This window comes from Bos javanicus, chromosome 7 (assembly GCF_032452875.1).
Source record: "Bos javanicus breed banteng chromosome 7, ARS-OSU_banteng_1.0, whole genome shotgun sequence".
NCBI classification, from domain to species: Eukaryota; Metazoa; Chordata; class Mammalia; order Artiodactyla; family Bovidae; genus Bos; species Bos javanicus.
The window spans coordinates 47678133-47704413 of NC_083874.1; positions in this window are offsets into that span (position 1 = coordinate 47678133).

The following is a 26281-nucleotide window of genomic DNA, read 5'->3' on the forward strand; positions in this document are numbered from 1 at the left end:
GCATCAGAGTCTTTTCCAATGAGTCAACTATTCACATCAGGTGGCCAAAGTACAGGAGCTTCAGCTTCAGCATCAGTTCTTCCAATGAGTATTCAGAGTTCATTTCCCTTAGGATTGATTGGTTTGATCTCCTTGTGGTCCAAGTGACTCTCAAGAGTCTTCTCCAGCACCACAATTTGAAAGCATCAATTCTTTGGCGCTCAGCCTTCTTTATGGTACAACTGTAACTTCAATTTCTGCTTTATTGACTCTGCCAAAGCCTTTGACTGTGTGGATCACAATAAACTGTGGAAAATTCTGAAAGAGATAGGAATACCAGACCTCCTGACCTGCCTCTTGAGAAACCTGTATGCAGGTCAGGAAGCAACAGTTAGAACTGGACATGGAACAACAGACTGGTTCCAAATAGGAAATGGAGTACATCAAGGCTGTATATTGTCACCCTGCTTATTTAACTTCTATGCAGAGTACATCATGAGAAACGCTGGGCTGGAAGAAGCACAAGCTGGAATCAAGATTGCTGGGAGAAATATCAATAACCTCATATATGCAGATGACACCACCCTTATGGCAGAAAGTGAAGAGGAACTCAAAAGCCTTTTGATGAAAGTGAAAGAGGAGAGTGAAAAAGTTGGCTTAAAGCTCAACATTCAGAAAACGAAGATCATGGCATCTGGTCCCATCACATCATGGGAGATAGATGGGGAAACAGTGGCTGACTTTATTTTTCTGGGCTCCAAAATCACTGCAGATGGTGACTGCAGCCATGAAATTAAAAGATGCTTACTCCTTGGAAGGAAAGTTATGACCAACCTAGGCAGCATATTAAAAAGCAGAGACATTACTTTGCCAACAAAGGTCCATCTAGTCAAGGCTATGGTTTTTCCTGTGGTCATGTATGGATGTGAGAGTTGGACTAAAAAGAAAACTGAGCACCGAAGAATTGATGCTTTTGAACTGTGGTGTTGGAAAAGACTCTTGAGAGTCCCTTGGACTGCAAGGAGATCCAACCAGTTCTTTCTAAAGAAGATCAGTCCTGGGTGTTCATTGGAAGGACTGATGTTGAAACTGAAACTCCAATACTTTGGCCACCTGATACAAAGAGCTGCCTCATTTGAAAAGACCCTGATGCTGGGAGGGATTGGGAGCAGGAGGAGAAGAGGATGACAGAAGATGAGATGGTTGGATGGCATCACTGAGTCGATGAACATGGGTTTGGGTGGACTCCAGGAGTTGGTGATGGACAGGAAGACCTGGTGCGCTGCAGTTCATGGGGTCGCAAAGAGTCGGACACGACTGAGACTGAACTGAACTGAACTGTAACTTCAATACGTGACTACAGGAAAGACCATAGCTTTGACTATACAGACCTTTGTTGGCAAAGTAATGTCTCTGCTTTTTAATACACTGTCTAGGTTTGTCAAAGCCTTCCTTCCAAGAAGCAAGCGTCTTTTAATTTCATGGCTGCAGTCACCATCCACAGTGATTTTGGAGCCCAAGAGGACAAAATCTGTCACTGCTACCGTTTTTTTCCCCTCTGTTCACCATGAAGTGATGGGACCGGATGCCATGATCTTAGCCAGAACTGTACTCTAGGTCAAATCTAACCTTTTTTTTTTCCCACTTGAGAGATATATCACCTTATCTTGCAAGGAGTTAAATTTTCTTGTCATTATTGCTACTGTAGTTTTAACCATTCATATTGATTAAAACTTTTAACTAGGGTAACTAAATTCTATTTTTAAAGAGAGAACTGTGAGGTAGGTTGGTAGTTAGCTGAGAATCACCTATCATATATAAGGACTTAAGACACCAAAAATCTCACAGAACAAACATTGTGACCCCCAACAGCTACCCACATGCCTTTATACCCTCTCCAAGTGGCAGAAGGGAGCACATACATTAATATGACCCCAAAATATAGCCACTCTATGACATGAAAATAAGAAGCAAAAGTACATCTATTTATATAACAAGACTATACTCCATAACCAAGTTTTCTGTATTCTCTTTTACTTAGAAATTATCCAAGTATCTAAAAATTATTTACTAATTAACTCAATTTAATACTAGCCTATGATTTTAAAGTTAACAAAGAGTGTTGGGAATTATGTTCACACTGACACACTACGATTGTAATTGCTGTTGATACAAAAGGTTTGTCAGAATGATAATTCAAGTTAGTTGTAGTTTTTACATTTCACAATCCTAAACGTTATGTAGGAGAAAATTTAGCTTTTCTGATCAGTAAATTAGTCTAAAAAGTTTAAGAAGTTCAAATTAGCTAGTCTCTTTATGAAAAACATGCCAAAACCTTACTTTTGAAAAAATCTCGCATTATACCTCATACTGATAAAACCAGAGAAAACAAAGATAACTGTTGTTAAGCAAAAAATTTTAAATCAATCTCATTTTATCAAGTATTCACCTTATTTGATTTTTAATTTTTATTTCATACTGGAGTGTAGTTGATTAACAACGTTGTATTAGCCAAGGGTGGAGATGCCCCAGCCGCTGGTGAAAATACATGAACAGGTCCCACCAACTGTACATTTTGAAAAATAAAAATAAATCAAAAAAATAAAAGCAATGTTGTGTTCATTTCAGGTATATAGCAAAGTGGTTCAGTTATACATATACGTGTATCTATTGTTTTTCACATTCTTTTCCCATTTAGGTTATTACAGAATATTGAGCAGAGTTCCCTATGCTGCACAGTAGGTGTTGTTTGTTATCTATTTTAAGTATAGTAGTGTGTACCTTTTAATCCCAAATTCCCAGTATATCCTTCCCCCCTTCATGGACATGTGTCCCCTTTGTTAAATTTGTTTTCTGTCAGTAAGTCTGTTTCTGTTTTGTAAATAACTCATTTGTATAATTTTTAAAAGATTCCTCATATAAACAATATCATATGGTATTTGTCTTTGTGTGACTTACTTCACTTGGTATGATATATTTCATGTCCATCCACATTGCTGAAAATGGTACTATTTCATTCTTTTTAATGGCTGAGTAATATTAATTTGTGAATGTATGTGTGTGTGTGTGTATATATATATATATATATATAAACACATCTTTATCCATTCATCTGGTGTTGGACATTTTTTTTGCTTCCATGTCTTGACTATTGTAAACAGCACTTCTATGAACATTGGGGTGCATGTATTATTTTGAATCATGATTTCCTCTGGATATATGGCCAGAAGTAGAATTGCTGTGTCATATGGTAGCTCCATTTTTAGTTTTTAAAGGAACTTCCATACTGTTCTCCATAGTGGCTGTATCAATTTACATTCCCATCAATAGTGTAACAGGGTTCTTTTTCTCCACATTCTCCCCAACCTTTATTTTTTGTAGGCTTTTTGAAGATGGCTAATCTGACTGCTGTGAAGTGATATCTCATTGCAGTTTTGATTTGCATTTCTCTAATAATTAGTGATGTTGAACATCTTTTCATGTGTCTGTTGACTATCTGTATGTCTTCTTTGGAGAAATATCTACTTAGGTCTTCTGTGCATTATGATTGGGTTTTTATTTTTATTATTGTTGAGCTGTATGAGCTGTTTGTAGATTTTTGAGATTAATCCCTTGTTGATTGCATTGTTTCCGAGTGTTCTCTCCCATCCTGTGCGTTGTCTTTTTGTTTTGCTTATGGTTTCCTTTGCTGTGCAAAAGCTTTTGAGTTTACCTAGGTTCTACTTGTTTGTTTTTATTTCTATTACTCTAGGAGATAAATTGAAAAAAGATATTGCTGCAATTTATGCCAAAGAGTATCCGGTGTTTTCCTCTCAGAGTTTCATAGTATCTAGTTTTACATTTCTGTCTTTAATCCATTTTATTTTTGTGTTTGGCATTTAAGGATGTTCTCATTTCATTCTTTTGTATGTAGCTATCCAGTTTTGCCAGCACTGTTTATTGAAGACACTGTCTTTTCTCCATTGTATAGTCTTGTCTCCTTTGTTGTAGATTAATTGACCATAGATTGGTGGGTTTGTTTCTGGGCTTTCTATCCTGTTCCTTTGATCTATATGTCTGTTTTTTTTTGTGCCAGTACCATACTGTTTTAATGACTGTAGCTTTGTAGTACAGTCTAAAGCCAGGGAGCCTGATTCCTCCAGCTCTGTTTTTCTTTCTTAAGATTGCTTTGGCTATTCGGGGTCTTTTGTGTCTCCACAATTTTTTTTTTTAATTTGTTCTCATTCTTTGAAAAATGTCATTGTTAATTTGATAAGTATTGCATTGAATCTGTAGATTGCCTTGAGTAATATTGTCATTTTGACAATACTTATTCTTCAATTCCAAAGACATGGTATATATTTCCATCTGTCTGTATCATCTTTAATTTCTTGCATCAATGTCTTATAATTTTCAGATTTTTCCTCCTTAGGTTATTTTATTCCTATACATTTTATTCTTTTTTTATAAGGTAGTAAATTGGACTGTTCCTTTAATTTTTCTTTTTGATCTTTTATTGTTAATGTATCAAAATGCATGAGATTTCTATGTATTAATTTTGTATCTTGCAACATTACCAAATTCAGTGATGAGCTCTAGCAGTTTTCTAATAACACCTTTAGGATTTTCTGCATATAGTATGTCATCTGCAAACAGTGACAATTTTACTTCTTTTCAATTTGGATTCCTTTTATTTCTTTTTCTTCCCTGATTGCCATAGCTAGGACTTCCAAAACTATGTCAAATAAAAATACCAAGAGTGGACATCTTTATCTTGTTCCTGATCTTAGAGGAAATGCTTTTAGCTTTTCTCTGGTGAGTGCAATGTTAGATGTGGGTTTGTCATATATGGCGTTTATTATGTTGAGGTTTGTTTCCTCTATGCCCAATGTCTGGAGAGATTTCATCATAAATGGGTATTGTATTTTTGCCAAAAGTTTTTTTCTAGGTCTACTGAAATAATTATATGGTTCTTATTCTTCAATTTATTCATGTGATATGTCACACTGATTTGTGGATATTGAAGAATTTTTGCATCCCTGGGATAAATTTCATTTGGTCATAGTGTATGAACCTTTTAATGTATTGTTGGATTCATTTTGCTAGTATTTTGTTGAGGATTTTTACATGTATGTTTAGTGAAATTGGTCTGAAATTTTCTCCTTTTTTATGGTATTTTTGTCTGGTTTTGGTATCAAGGTGAAGTGGCCTCTTAGAATGAGTTTGAAGTGTTCCTTTCTCTGTAATTTTTTGTAAGTAGATGCAGAAGGATTGATGTTATCTCTTATCTCTAAATGTTAGGTAGAATTTGTCTGTGAAGCCATCTGGTCCTGGACTTTTGTTTTGGGGAGGTTTTTTGGTTTTTTACACTTTCAATTTCAGTACTTGTGATTGGTCTGTTCATATTTTCTATCTCTTCCTAGTTCATTTTTGGGAGATTGTACCTTTTTAAGAATTTGTGTGTTTCTTCTGGGTTGTCTATTTTACTGGCATATAATTTCTAGTAATCTCATATGAGCCTTTATATTTCGGTGGTGTCTGTTGTAACTTCTCCTTTTTCATTTCTAAGTTTACTGATTTGAGCACTCACTTTTTTTTCTGATGAGTGTGGCTAACGGTTTATTAATTTTATTTATCTTTTCAAAGAACCAGCTTTTAGTTTCGTTGATCTTTTCTATTGTTTTTTAATCTCTATTTCATTTATTTCTTTTCTAATCTTTACAACTGCTTTCCTTCTACTAGCTTTGGGTTTTGTTTGTTCTTCTTTCTCTAATTTCTTTAGGTATATGGTTAGGTTGTTTATTTGAGATTTTTCTCATTTCTTGAGGTAAGATTATATTGCAATAAAATTTCCTCTTAGAACTGCTTTTGCTGCATCCCATAGGTATTGGATCATCATGCTTACCGTTTCATTTTTCATGTATTTTTTATTTCCTTTTTGATCCCTTAAGTGATCCATTGATTATTTCATAGCATATTGTTTAGCCTCTATGTCTTTGTGTTTTTCATTGTGCTTTTCATATAGTTGATTTCTATTCTCATAATGTTGTGGCTGGAAAAGATGTTTGATATGGTTTCAATTTTCTTAAATTTACTGAAGCTCTCTTCATGGCCCAGCTTTATGATCAATTCTGGAGATTGATTTTATTGTGATTGCATCCCTCCTACGGTCTCACTGTGGCTTCTTTGTCTTTGGATGTAGGATATGATTTTTTGGTAGATTTCCAATATATATCTATATATTAGAAATTGGTTATATATTGGAAATATGGTTATTCAGCAGTTAGTTGTGATTTTGGTGTCTTTGTAAGAAGAGGTTTGGTCACATCCTTCTATTCTGCTATCTTCAGATTTTTTATTCTTTATGAAAATGCCTTTTCTGTTACGAAAATGACAGAATAATCTCTCTTCATTTCTAAGACAAACCATTCAATATCACGGTAATCCAAATCTATGCCCTGACCAGCAAAGCTGAAGAAGCTGAAGCTGAACAGTTCTATGAAGACCTACAAGACTTTCTAGAACTAACACCCCAAAAGATGTTCCTTTCATTATAGGGGACTGGAATTCAAGAATAGGAAGTCAAGAAATACCTGGAGTAACAGGCAAATTTGGCCTTGAAGTACAAAATGAAGCAGAGCAAAGGCTAATAGAGTTTTGGCAAGAGAACGCACTGGTCATAGCAAATACCCTCTTCTAATGACACAAGCAAAGACTATACATATGGACATCACCAGATGGTCAACACTGAAATCAGATTGATTATATTCTTTGCAGCCAAAGATGGAGAAGCTCTATACAGTCAGCAAAAACAAGACCAGGAGCTGACTGTGGCTCAGATAATGAACTCCTTATTGGCAAATTCAGAACTCCAATTAGCAAATTGAAGAAAATAGGGAAAACCACTAGGTACAACCTAAATCAAATCCCCTACGATTATACAGTGGAAGTGACAAATAGATTCAAGAGATTAGATCTGAAAGAGAGAGTGCCTGATGAACTATGGATGGACGTTCATGACACTGTACAGGAGGCAGGGATCAAGACCATCCCCAAGAAAAAGAAATGCACAAAAAGTAAAATGGCTGTTTGAGGAGGCCTTACAAATAGCTGAGAAAAGAAGAGAAGCTAAAGGCAAAGGAGAAAAGGAAAGATATACCCATTTGAATGCAGAGTGCCAAAGAATATCAAGGAGAGATAAGAAAGCCTTCTTCAGTTTTAAGTGCAAAGAAATAGAGGGAAGCAATACAATGCGAAAGAGTAGAGATCTCTTCAAGAAAATTAGAGATACTAAAGGAACATTTCATGCAAAGATGGGCTGAATAAAGGACATAAATTGTATGGACCTAGCAGAAGCAGCAGATATTAAGAAGAGGTGGCGAGAATACACAAAAGAACTGTACAAAAAGATCTTCACAACCCAGATAATTATGATGGTATGATCACTTACCTAGAGCCAGACACCCTAGAATGCGAAGTCAAGTGGGCCTTAGGAAGCATCCCTATGAACAAACCTAGTGAAGGTGATGGAATTCCAGTTAAGCTATTTCAAATCATAAAGGATGATGCTGTGAAAGTGCTGTACTCAATATGCCAGCAAATTTGGAAAACTCAGCAGTGGCCACAGGACTGGAAAAGGTCAATTTTCATTCCAATCCCAAAGAAAGGCAATGCCAAAGAATGCTCAAACTACTGCACAATTGCACTCATCTCACACGCTAGTAAAGTAATGCTCAAAATTCTCCAAGCCAGGCTTCAGCAATATGTGAACCATGAACTTCCAGATGTTCAAGCTGGTTTTAGAAAAGGCAGAGGAACCAGAGATCAAATTGCCAACATCTGATGGATTACCGAAAAAGCATGAGAGTTCCAGAAAAACATCTATTTCTGCTTTATTGAGTATGCCAAAGCCTTTGACTGTGTGGACCACCACAAACTATGGAAAATTCTGAAAGAGATGGGAATACCAGACCACCTGACCTGCCTCTTGAGAAATCTGTGTGCAGGTCAGGAAGCAACAGTTAGAACTGGACATGGAACAACAGACTGCTTTCAAATAGATAAAGGAGTACGTCAAGGCTGTTTATTGCCATCCTGCTTATTTAACTTATATACAGTGCAATTGTGCAGTAGTTTGAGCATTCTTTGGCATTGCCTTTCTTATATATAAGTTATATACATCATGCGAAATGCTGGGCTGGATGAAACACAAGCTGAAATCAAGATTGCTGGGAGAAATATCACTAACCTCAGATATGCAGATAGCTAACGAGCCTCTTGATGAAAGTGAAAGAGGAGAATGAAAAAGTTGGCTTAAAACTCAGCATTCAGAAAACTAAGATCATGACATCTGGTCCTATCACTTCATGGCAAATAGATGGGGAAACAATGGAAACAGTGACAGACTATTTTGGGGGGCTGAAAAATCACTGCAGGTGGTGACTGCAGCCATGAAATTAAAAGACGCTTGCTCCTTGGCAGGAAAGTTATGACCAACCTAGATAGCATATTAAAAATCAGAGACATTACTTTGCTGACAAAGGTTCATCTAGTTAAGGCTATGGTTTTTCCAGTAGTCATGTATGGAATTGAGAATTGCAGTATAAAGAAAGCTGAGCACTGAAGAATTGATGCTTTTGAACTGTAGTGTTGGAGAAGACTATCCTGAATATTCACTGGAGAAGACTGATGCTGAAGCAGAAACTCCAATACTTTGGCCACCTGATGCAAAGAACTGACTCATTGGAAAAGACCCTGATGCTGGAAAAAATTTAAAGTGGGAGGAGAAGGAGATGACAGAGGATGAGATGGTTGGAGGGCATCACAGACTCAATGGGCATGCGTTTGAGTAAACTCCAGGAGTTGGTGATGGACAGGGAGGCCTGGCATGCTGCAGTCCATGGGGTCATAAAGAGTCAGACACGTGAGCGATTGAACTGAACTGAACTGAATAATGCCTTTTAGCTAGCATTTTCTATAAGAAAGGATTTTTGTAAGCCAACTCATTTAAAATACTAAAACTTCAGATTTTTTATTTTGTGGGAACTCTGGCAATATTATTTATATAAGTGTTTAAAATTTCTATGATCCAAGTAATTCATTTAATTAAACTAGACATTGTATTCTAGTTAATGCCCTTTGGGAGAAGGAGAACATTTCATTCATAAAAAAGTAAAGGCTTTGCTTAATTTCAGACACACAAACCTACAGTGAACATGCAGCTTCAGTTCTACAAACTCAGTCACAGATCAAGAAAACACATAGAAATACTGAAATTCATTGGTCCAGACGTCAAAGGGCTATTCCTGGAAGCACATTTTTTTTTCAGTTGTTTTGAATTCATAATTAGCCAAACAGACAAACAGAAAAGACTACAAAGCTGCATTGTCTATTTCTCACTCTACAGAGAATAGATCCCATCATCCCAGTAGCAATGATCAGACCATAAAACAGGAGTCTCAATCACTGGAGTCACCAATGTTAAATATGAATGGGTGATGCATAAATCAGAATGAGGACTAAAGATGGTCAAAGACCAGAAATAAAAACAGTTAGGTTAAAGAGAGAGAGAGTGTGTCAGAGAAGATGAAGTTTTATTACTCTTTGAGATCCATCCCAGTAGCCAAAATAGCATGCAAGGCTGAACACACAATGAGGTGGACTTGCTATACCACAGTTAAATTGCCCAGTTGGCAATTTCACTGAAGTCTCCCAAATTGATGATTATTATTTTTACAAATTTCAAAAAGTGAAAAACCTGTAACTATAGAAGGAACATGTGTCAAAGATTTACTGTCTCATCAGTAAGAGAAGCAGTAAGATAGTAAAGCTAGTTAAAGTTGCATTTTGAGGAACAGAAGTTATATAATTTACCCCCAAAACATTCTTAAATGATGGTGGTTCTTACAATGTGGTAAGCTGGAAAATGATTCCTCAGAGATGTAAACTCTCTAATCCCCTGAATCTGTGAATCAGATCAGATCAGTTGCTCAGTCGTGTCCAACTCTTTGCGACCCCATGAATCGCAGCACGCCAGGCCTCCCTGTCCATCACCAACTCCCAGAGTTCACTCAGACTCACGCCCATCGAGTTGGTGATGCCATCCAGCCATCTCATCCTCTGTCGTCCCCTTCTCCTCTTGCCCCCAATCCCTCCCAGCATCAGAGTCTTTTCCAATGAGTCAACTCTTTGCATGAGGTGGCCAAAGTACTGGAGTTTCAGCTTCAGCATCATTCCTTCCAAAGCACAGTCCAACTCTCACATCCATACATGACCACAGGAAAAACCATAGCCTTGACTAGACGGACCTTTGTTGGCAAAGTAATGTCTCTGCTTTTGAATATGCTATCTAGGTTGGTCATAACTTTCCTTCCAAGGAGTAAGCATCTTCTAATTTCATGGCTGCAGTCACCATCTGCAGTGATTTTTGAGCCCAGAAAAATAAAGTCTGACACTGTTTCCACTGTTTCCCCATCTATTTCCCATGAAGTGATGGGACCGGATGCCATGATCTTTGTTTTCTGAATGTTGAGCTTTAAGCCAACTTTTTCACTCTCCACTTTCACTTTCATCAAGAGGCTTTTGAGTTCCTCTTCACTTTCTGCCATAAGGGTGGTGTCATCTGCATATCTGAGGTTATTGATATTTCTCCCAGCAATCTTGATTCCAGCTTGTGTTTCTTCCAGACCAGCATTTCTCATGGTGTACTCTGCATAGAAGTTAAATAAACAGGATGACAATATACAGCCTTGATGTACTCCTTTTCCTATTTGGAACCAGTCTGTTGTTCCATGTCCAGTTCTAACTATTGCTTCCTGACCTGCATACAAATTTCTCAAGAGGCAGATCAGTTGGTCTGGTATTCCCATCTCTTTCAGAATTTTCCACAGTTTATTGTGATTCATACAGTCAAAGGCTTTGGTATAGTCAATAAAGCAGAAATAGATGTTTTTCTGGAACTCTCTTGCTTTTTCCATGACCCAGCGGATGTTAGCAATTTGATCTCTGGTTCCTCCGCCTTTTCTAAAACCAGCTTGCACATCAGGAAGTTCACGGTTCATGTATTACTGAAGCCTGGCTTGGAGAATTTTGAGTATTACTTTACTAGCGTGTGAGATGAGTGCAATTGTGTAAAAGCACAGGCGGCTGCGACCTGCGCGCTAAAGCGCAGGCGAGAGGAGCCATCCCACGTCCGAGGTCAGGGGCAGAAGCCGGGAGAACCCCATGCCCGAAGGGTTGCGGCCAAGAGGAGTTACCCCACGTCCTAGGTCAGGGGCAGTGGCTGAGAGTATCAGACTGCAATGGCGCAGGAACGGCGGAGAGGAGCTACCCCATGTCCGAAGTCGGGGGGGAGGCCAAGAGGAGATACCCAGTGCCTGAGGTCAGGGGCGGCGACGAGAAGAGTTACCCTGGGTCCAAGGTCAGGGGCGGCGGCCGGGAGGAGCAACCCCACACCCGAGGCCAGGGTGGGTGGCAGGGAGGACCAACCCCACGTCCAAGGAGCTGTGGCTGCACGGGTGCAGGAGGGGCTAGAGGAGCTATCACACGTTGAAGGTCAGAAAGGGCGGCGGTGAGGAGATAACCCTTGTTCAAGGTAAGGAGCAATGGCTGCACTTTGCTGGAGCAGCCGTGAAGAGACCCCACGCCCAAGGTAAGAGAAACCCAAGTAAGACGGTAGGTGTTGCAAGAGGGCATCAGAGGGCAAACACACTGACACCACACTCACAGAAAACTAGTCAGTCTAATCACACTAGGACCACAGCCTTGTCTAACTCAATGAAACTAAGCCATGACTGTGGGGCAACCCAAGATGGGCGGGTCATGGTGGAGATATCTGACAGAATGTGGTCCACTGGAGATGGGAATGGCAAACCACTTCAGTATTCTTGCCTTGAGAACCCCATGAACAGTATGAAAAGGCAAAATGATAGGATACTGAAAGAGAAACTCCCCAGGTCAGTAGGTGCCTAATATGCTACTGGAGATCAGTGGAGAAATAACTCCAGAAAGAATGAAGGGATGGAGCCAAAGCAAAAAGAATACCCAGCTGTGGATGTGACTGGTGATAGAAGCATGGTCGGATGCTGTAAAGAGCAATATTGCATAGGAACCTGGAATGTCAGGTCCATGAATCAAGGCAAATTGGAAGTGGTCAAACAAGAGATGGCAAGAGTGAATGTCGGCATTCTAGGAATCAGCAAACTGAAATGGACTGGAATGGGTGAATTTAACTCAGATGACCATTACATCTACTACTGCGGGCAGGAATCCCTCAGAAGAAATGGAGTAGCCATCATGGTCAACAAAAGAGTCTGAAATGCAGTACTTGGATGCAATCTCAAAAACGACAGAATGATCTCTGTTGGTTTCCAAGGCAAACCATTCAATATCACAGTAATCCAAGTCTATATCCCAACCAGTAATGCTGAAGAAGCTGAAGTTGAATGGTTCTATGAAGACCTATAAGACCTTTTAGAACTAATACCCAAAAAAGATGTCCTTTTCATTATAGGGGACTGGAATGCAAAAGTAGGAAGTCAAGAAACACCTGGGGTAACAGGCAAATTTGGCCTTGAAATACGGAATGAAGCAGGGCAAAGACTAATAGAGTTTTGCCAAGAAAATGCACTGGTCATAACAAACACCCTCTTCCAACAACACAAGAGAATCTGTGAATATGTTACCTTAATGGCAAAAAGGATTTTGAAGTTGCTATTTAGGTTAAGGATCTTGAGATGAGGAGATCATCCTGTATTATCTGAATGGGCTCAGTTTAATCATGAGTGAGTGAAGTCGTTCAGTCGTGTCCCACTCTTTGCGACCCTATGGACTGTAGCCCACCAGGCTCCTCCCGCATGGGATTCTCCAAGCAAAAGTACTGGAGTGGGCTGCCATTTCCTTCTCCAGGGATCTTCCCGACTCAGGGATCAAACCCGGGTCTCCTGCATTCCAGGCAGATGCTTTAACCTCTGAGCCACCAGGGAAGCCCAGTTTAATCATATGAGTCTTTAAAAGTGGAAGAGGAAAGCAGAGGGTGAGTCAAGATGATGCTATGTGAGATGGATCTGCTGCCAGTGGCTTTGAAGGTGGAGGAAGGGGGCCATGAGCCAAAAATCATGGCAGCCTCTACACATGGGGCATGGCCCTCAACTTCCATCTGGCAATAACACAGGGACCTCTGTCCTACACCTGAGAGCGACTGAGTTCTTCCAACAACTGGAATGAGCAGGAAAAGCATTCTCCTCCAGAGCCTCCAGGAAGGAACACAATCTGCCCACCACTTGATTTAGTCATGCGAGACCTGTGCTGAACTCCTGACCTCCAAATGTGTAAAATAATGTTTGTGTTGTCTTAAGCCACTAAATCTGTAATAATTTGCTATGGCAACAGTATAAAACTAACACAGTAAGAGAGAGATAAAATTTGTTAATATCCTATAGGCCAATGAAACAATAACCTTTGAGGTTGTCTTTCTACCAGATAGATCCCTATATAGCACATTTAACTTTGTAAGAGTCTGAATTCATAACCATAAATACCAGTAAACAGCCAAGTCAGACATAGGTACATTGCTCTAGATAATTAAATCATCTTTGAGTAAATATGTTAAACAATACCCCAATCAACATTGAAAGAAACTGCCACTGATCTTTTTGCTATATTTCCAAGTTTAATTAATTTTTCCTTAATGGGTAAGACAGGAAATATAATTTCATTTTGCTGACAATAAGTTCCTTGAGGGCATCACCTTATTTATATCAATTAATGTTGTCTTATCTCCATACTTGACACATAGCAGCTACTAGATAAATGCTTGTCGAATGGAGTAAAAAAAACAAACAAACAAACAAACCAACCCCTGCAACCTCATCTCTAAATATTTCATCCTATGAAATCTATGATTCAGCCACACCGAATTCCTTCATTTCTTTAATATAAACAAGGCATGTTCTGTCTCAACTTGAGACTTGCATTTGCTTTTCCTTCTGTCTGAAACCCATATCCCCATTCAGCTTGGCTATTGAGGAATCATACATTAGGTCTCAAATATAACCTCCTCTCAGAAGTAGTGTCTACTCACCTCGTCTTCTCACATGTGATTCTCTGCTCTTAGAGCTTCTGAATTTAATGCCATAGAACTTAATATATTATATTCACCTTATGCAGACCCCCAATGATGGTCTAATGCTGGAAATTGTGATAATTTAAGCATCAACTCTAGAGTCAGACTGCCTGGATTCAAATCCTGGGTCTCCAGCTAACTAGCTCTGTTATTTTAGGTAAGTTAACTGATCTTTTTGTGATTCAGTGTTCTCATCTTTAAAATGGGGATAATAATAATATATCCACTACATACAGCTATGATAAGAATTAAAAGTTAAGGGCTTAGGAAAGAGGTTGGTATATGGCTATCATGTGGGAAGCTATTATTGTTTCATAGGTTCCTTGAAATCAGAACCACCATCTTGTTCACCACTGTCCTCAGTTTCTGTTGCAGAATGCTTGACATTGACTCAGTGCTTAGTACACTTTGTTGACCTGAGTAGAACTGTGACCCATTGAGAACCTTTTTTTTTTTTTTCAGAGCAAAGCTGGAGATAAAAGAACAACATCTTGGTAGTGAGATAAGCTATCCAGAGAGACTTAACACTAAAGCCAAGAGAGACCTTCTCTCTGAAATGTCCGGAAGTGAAGTACTGGCCCTGGTACACTCTGAAGGAGGCTGTTGACTTGAGCCCTCTGAGACAGAAGCCTCCTTATATCACAGGCACAGTTAGCCTGGTCCCCAAAGGATCATGGGATCTCAGTAATGGCAGACCCTTCCATCCCCACCTCCCAAACACACACACACATACACACGTACACAATACACACACACATATATTTGATCTTATGGTATGATCATTTTCTCCATCCCATCCTCTCTCTTCCTGGGTAAGGAAATTCTTCAGCAGCCTTGAGAATTTCCCCACTGAACCCAGGGATCAGCCTTTGAGTTTCCTAACAAGGTGAATCTCCAAGCTTTTGCTCTGGTCCAGGGTATCCCCTGGAGGAATATAAAAGATCATGCTCTGGCTGAGAGAATGTGATACCCCTCTTTCCTTTGTTTGTTATTGGTGTTGCTAGCTGAGCCATCACACTCTTTTTGATGTACAAACTGAGAACTGTCCTCCTTTAGCCCTTCTTCCCAGTGGGATCTAGAAGCACCAGCCCAGCCAGGAACAGCACAGAGACTCCCATGCAGTCTATAGCCTGCAATGACTTAATCAAACTCACACTCCTGCAGGCATTGGCGTTCAGCCCCCACGGAGTGAAAAGAGAACATAAATTATGGGAAAGGCACAGTCACTTTGCAGAAATTACCATGAGCCAGCGTGGAATTTGTACATGGACAGAAACTATGAAATTTAGTATGAATTTTTAAAGGCTTGGTCTTATTACACGCTGAAATGGCTATGTGGGCTGCATCCAAATGAGCTATGAAGAGGCTCACCAATGATTGTCTTCATCTGCCTTGTTTCCATCTGTTATTGAATAAGGTTTTATAATCATTACCTTTGCAATTCTCATTTTAATGCTTTTATTTCCCCTAACACTAAGGAGCTTGAACACACTATACAAATATAAGCATTATAACAATGATATAAAACTAAATGTCATCCCCCTGAATAATAATAATAATTATTTTGCATTTGAGAAAAGTGAGTCAGAAGAAGGCTACACAAAATTTGAAAGGTGATATCACATGGTAACTACAGAGACCAGACTCCTGGGTTCCAGATTTCTAGAAACATTACTCCATCTAATTCTCATTCTATGAGTGGGGTGCTATTATTCCACCATTTGCAGCAAAGGAAGCAGTCTCTTGAATGAGATGAGGCTGGATTCAGAAAGTAGATATTTAATGAAAAGACATAGTTAGAATTTTGCTTACTTGGGTGACAGGAAATTTAAACAGTAAATAAAGGCATTCAGAAAGCTTAGCAGTATTGGCAAGGGGAATTCCAAATGTCATGCCCAGGATGACTTTCTTCCTTTCATCTCTGCAATATGGTTTGTTGACATTTGAAGGTTTATTTTCCCAGAAGGCAGCTTGCTTGGACCCATGGCACTGCCAGAAATCATAAGACCACACTGAAAAGACACAAAGAAGTTCCCCCTTCGGCTCTAAGCACCTCCTGGTTTGAGTAAATATTAGCGTTTCAGCAACACTAGACTACAATTTCTGAGACTAGCTTGGCATCAACCCATTAAAAATACCATCTTGGGTCCATCTTAGGGGAGAATGGGAAACAGAGTTTTTTCAAACCTAATACCCTTCTAGCACTTCCATCCTCTGCAGCTCTCTCAGGTATGTGGCTTGAAGGGGAGGCTGTGATGCTGGAAAAGGGTCAAGGCCATCCCTTGGTAAGCCAGGAGAAGAATTTGATTTTCCAGAAGGCTCCTTTCCTAAGCTCTAACCTGTAGCTGCACATTGTTCCCTCTTTGCCCTCAGGGATGCCTTGCTGGGCACAGCCCTGTCTGCTCCTCCTTTGCACCTTTGCTGCCTCCCTCCCAGCCTTTCCCACTTGGCACTAATGGTAAAGAATCCACCTGCCAATGCAGGAGATGCAAGAGATGCAGGTTTGATCTCTGTGTGGGGAAGATCCCCTGGAGGAAGGCATGGCTACCCACCCCAGTATTCTTGCCTGGAGAATTCCAAGGACAGAGGAACCTGGAAGGCTACAGTCCAGGGGGTCACAAAAGAATTGGACGTGACTGAGCATGCATGCACTGATTGTCTGTGCAGGATCTCTCATCTCACCTCTCCTCCCAGCCTTCACTCCTGGAAAAGACCCACCCCAGCTTCTGTCTCCAGAGACTCTTGGAGCAGCTTCCTGGTGTTTGAGTTACTTTCCCCCTGGCTAGTATTGGTTAATGTGTCCTATAATGTGATATAGTCCTGTTTTAACAAGGGCTCCTTGAGACAGCTGAGACATGTTTTTTTTAAAAAAAATTATTTGCCTTTTAAAACTAAGTACATGTCTTACTTTGATTAATAGTGAAGTTATGTAAAAGAAGAAAATCATTGCAGTTTCATACATTAGTTTTCCCCTCTGTAAATCAAGTAATTACAGTTCTAACCCAATTCCTTTTGAATAAATCATTTTCCAATTTTTATTCCTTGATGTGATTGATTCTTCTCGGTGTATTCCTCAAAAAGTCTCAATCTAACCGAAACACTTCCTGAAGGACCCCAAATGCATGTCATCTGATATATACTTTTCTTTTATTTATTTATTGTTGTTGTTGTTGTTGTTGTTTTTTAATTATTTAATTAGTATACATGTGTTCCCCATCCTGAACCCTCCTCCCTCCTCCCTCCCCACATCATCCCTCTGGGTCGTCCCAGTGCACCAGCCCCAAGCATCCAGCATCGTGCATTGAACCTGGACTGGCATCTCGTTTCATACATGACGTTTCACATGTTTCAATTTCTTGGCATTTATCACTGGTCTCATTTATTTATTTTTAATAATTATAAAATTGCTACTAATCAATTTTTATTTTTTAAAATTATATAATTGCTACTGTTTTTAATTTTTTATTCATTTTTATTGAGATGTAATTAACACACAACATTAGTTTCAGTTGTACAGCATTCAATACTTGTATATGTTGTGAAATGGTCACCATAATATATCTAACATCCATCACTATATATACAGAGTTTTTCTTGTGATGAGAACTTTAAGATTTATTCTCCTAGCAACTTTCAAATATGCACTATAGTATTAGTAACTGTACTTGCCATGATATACCTTACATCCCGATAACTTGTTTGTTTTATAACTGTATATCTGTCCTTCACCCATTTGAGCCACCTCCAGCCCCTACTTCTGACAGCCTCCAGTCTGTTATCTATATCTATGAAGGTGTTTTTTTTTCCTTTTTTAAATTCTGAGATTCTGTGTATAAGTGAGATCATACAGTATTTGTCTTTTTCTCTGACTTATTTCACCTGGCATAATGCCTGTAAGGTCCATTCTTTCTAAATTCCATATATATGTGTTAGTATACTGTATTGGTGTTTTTCTTTCTGGCTTACTTCACTCTGTATAATAGGCTCTGGTTTCATCCACCTCATTAGAACTGATTCAAATGTATTCTTTTTAATGGCTGAGTAATACTCCACTGTGTGTATGTACCACAGCTTTCTTATCCATTCATCTGCTGATGGACATCTAGGTTGCTTCCATGTCCTGGCTATTATAAACAGTGCTGTGATGAACATTGGGGCACATGTGTCTCTTTCAATTCTGGTTTCCTCGGTGTGTATGCCCAGCAGTGGGATTGCTGGGTCGTATGGCAGTTCTATTTCCAGTTTTTTAAGGAATCTCCACACTGTTCTCCATAGTGGCTGTACTAGTTTGCATTCCCACCAACAGTGTAAGAGGGTTCCCTTTTCTCCACACCCTCTCCAGCATTTATTGCTTGTAGACTTTTGGATCGCAGCCATTTGGGAAAATGGCATTAAAACATGTATAATATCATATAAGAAATGAATCGCCAGTCCAGGTTCGATGCAGGATACAGGAAGCTTGGGGATGGTGCACTGGGATGACCCAGAGGGATGGTACGGGGAGGGAGGTGGGAGGGGGTTCAGAATGGGGAACACGTGTACACTGTGGTGGATGCATGTTGATGTATGGCAAAACCAATACAATATTGTAAAGTAAAAATAAATAAATAAAAAAAAATAAAGCTATGATTATAATAGGAAAAAAAAAAAAAAGAAACATCAGGGCCTATTGGCCTAATACCATCCATCAGACGTAGGGATGAGGTGAACCATCCAGTCTGGGTGACTCCACGGCTGCATGTAGCCCTGGAACCACCCAGGAGAAAAAAAAAAAAAAAGATCCATTCTTGTTGTCACAAATGACAAATTTTCGTTGTTATGATGGCTAAGTAATTTTCCACTGAATGTAAATACAGTCAACCCTCTGTTTCTGCAGGCTTTTCATCCTTGGATTGAGTAAAACGCAGATTGACAATATTTGGCAAAAAAATTCCAGAGAGTTCCTAAAAGCAAAACTCGAGTTTTCTGCATGCTAGTAAATATTTACATAGCATTTACATTGTGTTATGTATTATAAATAATCTAGAGTTTATTTAAAGTATAAGGAAGATGTGCATAGGTTATATGCAAATACTATTCCATTTATGTAAGGAACTTGAACATCTAAGATTTTGGTATTGGGCAGGTGGTCCTAGAGGAGAAGGCAATGGCACCCCACTCCAGTACTCTTGCCTGGCAAATCCCATGGACGGAGGAGCCTGGTAGGCTGCAGTTCATGGGGTCGCTAAGAGTCGGACATGACTGAGCGACTTCACTTTCACTTTTCACTTTCATGCATTGGAGAAGGAAATGGCAACCCACTCCAGTGTTCTTGCCTGGAGAATCCCAGGGACGGGGGAGCCTGGTGGGCTGCCGTCTATGGGGTCGCACAGAGTCGGACACGACTGAAGTGACTTAGCAGCAGCAGCAGCAGCAGGTGGTCCTGGAAACAAACCCTCATGGATACTGAGGGCTGACTGTTGAGCATTTTCTGTATCCATTCTCCTCTCCACAGACACGTAGGCTGTTTCCTTATCTTGGCTATTGTAGATAATGCTTCAGTGAACATGGGTGTGCATGCATGTTTTTGAATTAGTGTTTTCATTTTCATCAATGAGTACCAAGAAGTGGAATTACTGGATCATATGGTAATTCTATTTTTTAATTTTTTGAGGAATCTCTATATTGTTTTCCATAATGGTTGCACCAATTTACATGCCCCCCAGCAGAGCACAAGGGTTCTTTTTACTCCACATCCTCATGTGGCCTTTTGATTACAGCTGTCTTTAGAGATGTGAGGATGTGAAGTGATATCTCACTGTCAATTAGATATGCATTTTCCTGATAATTAGTGATATTGAGCATCTTTTCCTGTACCTGTTGGCCATCTGTATGTCTTCTTTGGAAAAAAGTCTATACAGTTCCTCTGCTCATTTCATAATTGGATTGTTTGGGTTTTTTTTTTTTTTGATGCTCAGTTGTATGAGTTCCTTATATATTTTTGATATTAACATATTATTGGTGGGAGACATATTATGGCTGTGGGCATTCATTTCTGCAAAAATCCGCCAGGCAATAGTGTGTTAACACCGTCAAATATATGATCTGCAAATGTATTTTCACATTTTGTGGGTCGCCATATCATTGCATGGCCGGTTTCCTTTTTCTTACTGGAAGCTTTCTAGTTTGGTGTGGTCTCACTTGGCTATTTTTGCTTTTGTTGCCTTAGCTTTTGGTGTCCAATTTTACAAAATCATCACCAAACCCAATATCAAGGAATTTACTGATTGTATTTTCTTCTAAGAATATTTTATGGTTTCAGGTTTTTCATTCAACTTTTTTATTCATTTTGAGTTAATTTTGTATATAGTATAATATGGTGGCCCAATATCATTCTTCTGCATGTGACTTTTCAGTGTTCCCAAAACCATTTCTTGAAGAAACTGTCCTTTTCCCATTGTATTTTCTTGGCTCCTTCACTGTCAATTAATTGACCAGATGTGCATAGGTTTATTTCTAGACTTTCTATTTTGTTTGATAGTGTTTTTATTACTACAGATTTGTAATACAGCTTTAAATCAGAGAGTGTGATGCTTCAATTTTGTTCTTTTTTCTCAAGATTGCTTTGGCTATTGGGATCTTTTGTAGTTCCACGCAAAATTTAGAATAACTGTTTCTAGTCCTGTGAAAAAATATCATTGGTATTTTAATACAGATTGCATGGAATCTGAAGGTCACTTTGAGTAGTATGGACATTTTAACAAAATCAATACTTCCAATCCATGAGTGCAGAATATCTTTACCTTTATTTGTGTCTTCTTAAATTTCTTTCATCATTTTCTTATAGTTTTCAGTGTAAAGGTCTTTCACCTCCTCTATTAAATTTATTCCTACGTATTTTATTCTTTTCGATGCAGTCATAAATGGGATTGTTTTCTAATTTTTTTCTTTCTGATAGTTCATTGTTCAGTTCAGTTCAGTTCACTTGCTCAGTTGTGTCCGGTTCTTTGTGACCCCATGGACTGCAGCATGCCAGGCTTCCCTGTCCATCACCAACTCCTGGGGCTTACTCAAACTCATGTCTATCAAGTCAGTGATGCCATCCAACCATCTCATACTCTGTTGTCCCCTTCTCCTCCTACCTTCAATTTTTCCTAGCTTCAGGGTCTTTTCTAAGGAGTCAGTTCTTCGCATGAGGTGGCCAAAGAATTGGAGTTTCAGCTTCAGCATCAGTTTTCCAATGAACATTCAGGACTGATTTCCTTTAGGATTGACTGATTTATATCCTTGCAGTCCAAGGAACTCTCAAGAGTCTCCTCCAATACCACAGTTCAAAAGCATCAATTCTTTGGCACTCAGCTTTCTGTATAGTCCAACTTTCACATCTGACATCAAAGGTCCGTCTAGTCAAAGCTATGGTTTTTCCAGTGGTCACATATGGATGTGAGAGTTGGACTATAAAGAAAGCTGAGCTCCAAAGAATTGATGCTTTTGAACTGTGGTGCAGAGAAGACTCTTGAGAGTCCTTGGACTGCAAGGAGATCCTACCAGTCAATCCTAAAGGAAATTAGTCCTGAATATTCACTAGAAGGACTGACTGATGCTGAAGCTAAAACTCCAGTACTTTGGCCACCTGATGTGAAGAACTGACTCATTTGAAAAGACCCTGATGCTGGGAAAGATTAAAGGAGGGAAGAGAAAGGGACAACAGAGGATGAGATGGTGGGATGGCATCACCGACTCAATGGACGTGAGTTTGAGTAAACTCCAGGAGTTGGTGATGGACATGGAGGCCTGGCGTGCTGCAGTTCATGGGGTTGCAAAGTGTTGGACACAACTGAGCGACAGAACTGAACTGAACTGGAAAAACCATAGTTTTCACTAGATGGACCTTTGTTGGCAAAGTAATGTCTCTGCTTTTTAATATGCTGTCTAGGTTGATCATAGCTTTTCTTCCTAGGAGCAAGTGTCTTATAATTTCATGGCTGCAGTCATCATCTGCAGTGATTTTGGAGCCCAACAAAATCAAGTTTCTCACTGTTTCCACTCTTTACCCATCTATTTTTCATGAAGTGATGGAACCGGATGCCATGATCTTAGTTTTCTGAATGTTGAGTTTTAAGCCAACTTTTTCACTCTCCTTTTTCACTTTCATCAAGAGGCTCTTTAGTTCTTCTTCGATTTCTGCCATAAGAGTGGTGTCATCTCCATATCTGCCGCTACTGCTGCTAAGTCACTTAAGTCGTGTCCAACTCTGTGTGACCCCATAGATGGCAGCCCACCAGGCTCCACCGTCCCTGGGATTCTCCAGGCAAGAACACTGGATTGGGTTGCCATTTCCTTCTCCAATGCATGAAGTGAAAAGTGAAAGAGAAGTCGCTCAGTCGTGTCCGACTCTTAGCGACCCCGTGGACTGCAGCCTACCAGGCTCCTCTGTCCATGGGATTTTCCAGGCAAGAGTACTGGAGTGGGGTGCCATTGCCTTCTCCTCTCCATATCTGAGGTTAGTAATATTTCTCCTGGCAATCTTGATTCCAGTTTATGCTTCATCCAGCCAGCGTTTCTCATGGTGTACTCTGCATGTAAGTTAAATAAGCAGGGTGACAATATACAGCCTTGACATACTCCTTTCCTGATTTGAAACCAGTCTGTTGTTCCATGTTCAGTTGCTTCCTGACCTGCATAAAGATTTCTCAAGAGGCAGGTCAGGTGGTCTGGTGTTCCCATCTCTTTAAGAATTTTCCACAGTTTATTGTGATCCACACAGTCAAAGGCTTTGGTGTAGTCAATAAAGCAGAAATAGATGTTTTTCTGGAACTCTCTTGCTTTTTTGATGATCCAGCGGATGTTGGCAATTTTATCTCTGGTTCCTCTGCCTTTTCTAAATCCAGCTTGAATATCTCGAAGTTCACGGTTCACATACTATTGAAGCCTGGCTTGGAGAAATTTGAGTATTACTTTGCTAGCATGTGCTGCTACTGCTAAGTCACATCAGTCACGTCCGACTCTGTGCGACCCCATAGACAGCAGCCCACCAGGTTCCCCCGTCCCTGGGATTCTCCGGGCAAGAACACTGGAGTGGGTTGCCATTCCCTTCTCCAATGCATGAAAGTGAAAAGTGAAAGTGAAGTCGCTCAGTCGTGTCCGACTCTTGGCGACCCCATGGACTGCAGCCCACCAGGCTCCTCTGTCCACGGGATTTTCTAGGCTAGAGTACTGGAGTGGGGTGCCATTGCCTTCTCTGTTGCTAGCATGTGAGATGAGTGCAATTGTGAGGTAGTTTGAGCATTCTTTGGCATTGCCTTTCTTTGGGATTGGAATGAAAACTGACCTTTTCTAGTCCTGTGGCCACTGCTGAGTTTTCCAAATTTGCTGGCATATTGAGTACAGCACTTTCACAGCATCATCTTTTATGATTTGAAATAGCTCAACTGGAATTCCATCACTTCCACTAGTTTTGTTCGTGTGATGCTTTCTAAGGCCCACTTGACTTTGCATTCCAGGATGTCTGGCTCTAGGTGAGTGATCACACCGTTTTGGTTATCTGAGTCATGAAGATCTTTTTGTATAGTTCTCTTTTGTATTGTTGCCATTTCTTCTTAATATCTTCTGCTTCTGTTAGATTCATAACATTTCTGTCCTTTATTGTGCCCATCTTTGCATGAAATGTTCCCTTGGTATCTCTAATTTTCTTGAAGAAAACTCTAGTCTTTCCCATTCTATGGTTTTCCTCAATTTCTTTGCACTGATCACTGAGGAAGGCTTTCTTATCTCTCCTTGCTAGTCTTTGGAACTCTGCATTCAAATGGGTATACCTTTGCTTTTCTCCTTTGCCTTTAGCTTCTCTTCTTTTCTCAGCTATTTGTAAGGCCTCCTCAGATAACCATTTTACCTTTTTATTGAGGATGGTCTTGATCTCTGCCTTTTGTACAATGTCACAAACCTCTGCCCATAGTTCTTCAGGCACACTATCAGATCTAATCCCTGGAATCTATTTGTCACTTCCACTGTATAATCATAAGGGATTTGATTTAGGTCATACCTGAATGACCTGGTGGTTTTCCCTACTTTCTTCAATTTAAGTCTAAATTTTGCCTTGAGGAGTTCATGATCTGAGCCACAGTCAGCTCCCGGTCTTGTTTTTGCTGACTCTATAGAGCTTCTACATCTTTGGCTGCAAAGAATATAATCAATCTGATTTTGGTATTGACCATCTGGTGATCTCCATGTATAGAGTCTTCTCTTGTGTGGTTGGAAGAGGGTGTTTGCTATGACCAGTGCATTCTCTTGGCGCAACTCTGTTAGCCTTTGCCCTGCTTCATTTTGTACACATTTGCCTGTTACTCCTGACTTCCTTCAAGGTATCTCTTTAAGGTATTTCTTGACTTCCTACTTTTGCATTCCAGTCCCCTATAATGAAAAGGACATCTTTTTTGGGTGTTAGTTCTAGAAGGTCTTGTAGGTCTTCATAGAACTGTTCAACTTCAGCTTCTTCAGTATTACTTATCAGGGCATAGACTTGGATTCTTGGATATTGAATGGTTTGCCTTGGAAATAAACAAAGACCATTCTGTCATTTTTGAGATTGCATCCAAGTACTACATTTCAGACCCTTGTGCTAACTATGATGGCTACTCCATTTCTTCTAAGGGATTCTTGCCCACTGTAGTAGATATAATGGTCATCTGAGTTAAATTAACCCATTCCAGTCCATTTTTAGTTCACTGATTCCTAAAATGTTGCTGTTCACTCTTGCCATCTCCTGTTAGACCACTTCTAATTCATCTTGATTCATGGACCTAACATTCCAGATTCCTGTGCAATATTGATATTGCTCTTTATGACATTGGACTTTACTTCCACCACCAGTCATATCCACAACTAACAGATTCTGTATATTGATTTTATATCCTGAAAACTTACTGAATTCATTTACTAGTTCTAAGAGTTTTTTTTGGTGGACTCTTTTCTATTTATAATATCATGTCATCTGAAATAGCGGCAGTTTTACTTCTTATTTTCCACTGTGGATACCTTTTTTTCTTGTCTAATTTCTCTGGGTAAGACTTCCAGTCCTATGTTGAATAAACATGGTGAGAGTGGACATCTTTTTCTTGCTCCTGATTTTGAAAAAAAGCTTCCAGCTTTTCACTAATGAGCATGTTAGCTGTGGTCTTGTTCTCTATGGCCTTTATTATGTTGAGGTGCATTCCCTCTGTACCCACATTATTGAGAGTTTTTATCATAAATCAATGTTCACTTTTGTCACATGCTTTTTATGCACCTGTTGAAATGATCATGTGGTTTTTATCCTTCATTTTATTAATATGTTGTATCATATGAATTGTTTCGTGGATGTTGAATGTTTGCATCCCTGGAATAAATCCCATTTGATCATGATATCTGATTCTGTCAGTATATTATTGAATTTGGTTTGTTAATACTTTGTTGAGAAATTTTGCAACTATCTGCATCAGGGCTACTGGGCTGTAATTTTTCTTTCTTGTGGTATAATTTTCTGGCTTTGATATCAGAGTAATGCTGACCTCATAGACTGAGTTTTGAAGTATTTCTTTCTCTTCTCATTTTTAGAAGACCTTGAGAAGCATTGGTATTGATTCTTTTTTGAATATTTGGTAGAATTCACCAGTGAAATTATCTGGTCCTAGCCATTTGTTTATTAGGAGGTTTTTGATTACTGATTAACTCTCTCTACTGGTAATTAGGCTGCTTAGATTTTCTACTTCTTTGTAATTCAGTCTTAGAAGATTGTATATTTCTAGGACTATATCTATTTCTTTTAGGTTGTATATTGAGATGATATTTCAGTCTAAAAGTGTCATGGAAACCAGAGGGAAGATTGCCTGAGGATTCTTAAACACTAGCTTCAAATAGGCAACAGCTAACAACAACATTCTCTGGCTTTTTTTTTTAAAGTATAGTTTATTTACAGCATTGTGTTAATTACTGCTGTACAGTAAAGTGACTAAGTTATACTGCTGTACAGTAAAGTGACTAAGTTATACGTATATATACACATTCTTTTTCATGTTCTTTTCCATGATGAGAAGACAATGGCAACCCACTCCAGTACTCTTACCTGGAAAATCCATGGACAGAGGAGCCTGGTAGGCTGCAGTCCATGGGGTCACTAAGAGTCGGACACGACTGAGCGACTTCACTTTCACTTTTCTCTTTCATGCATTGGAGGAGGAAATGGCA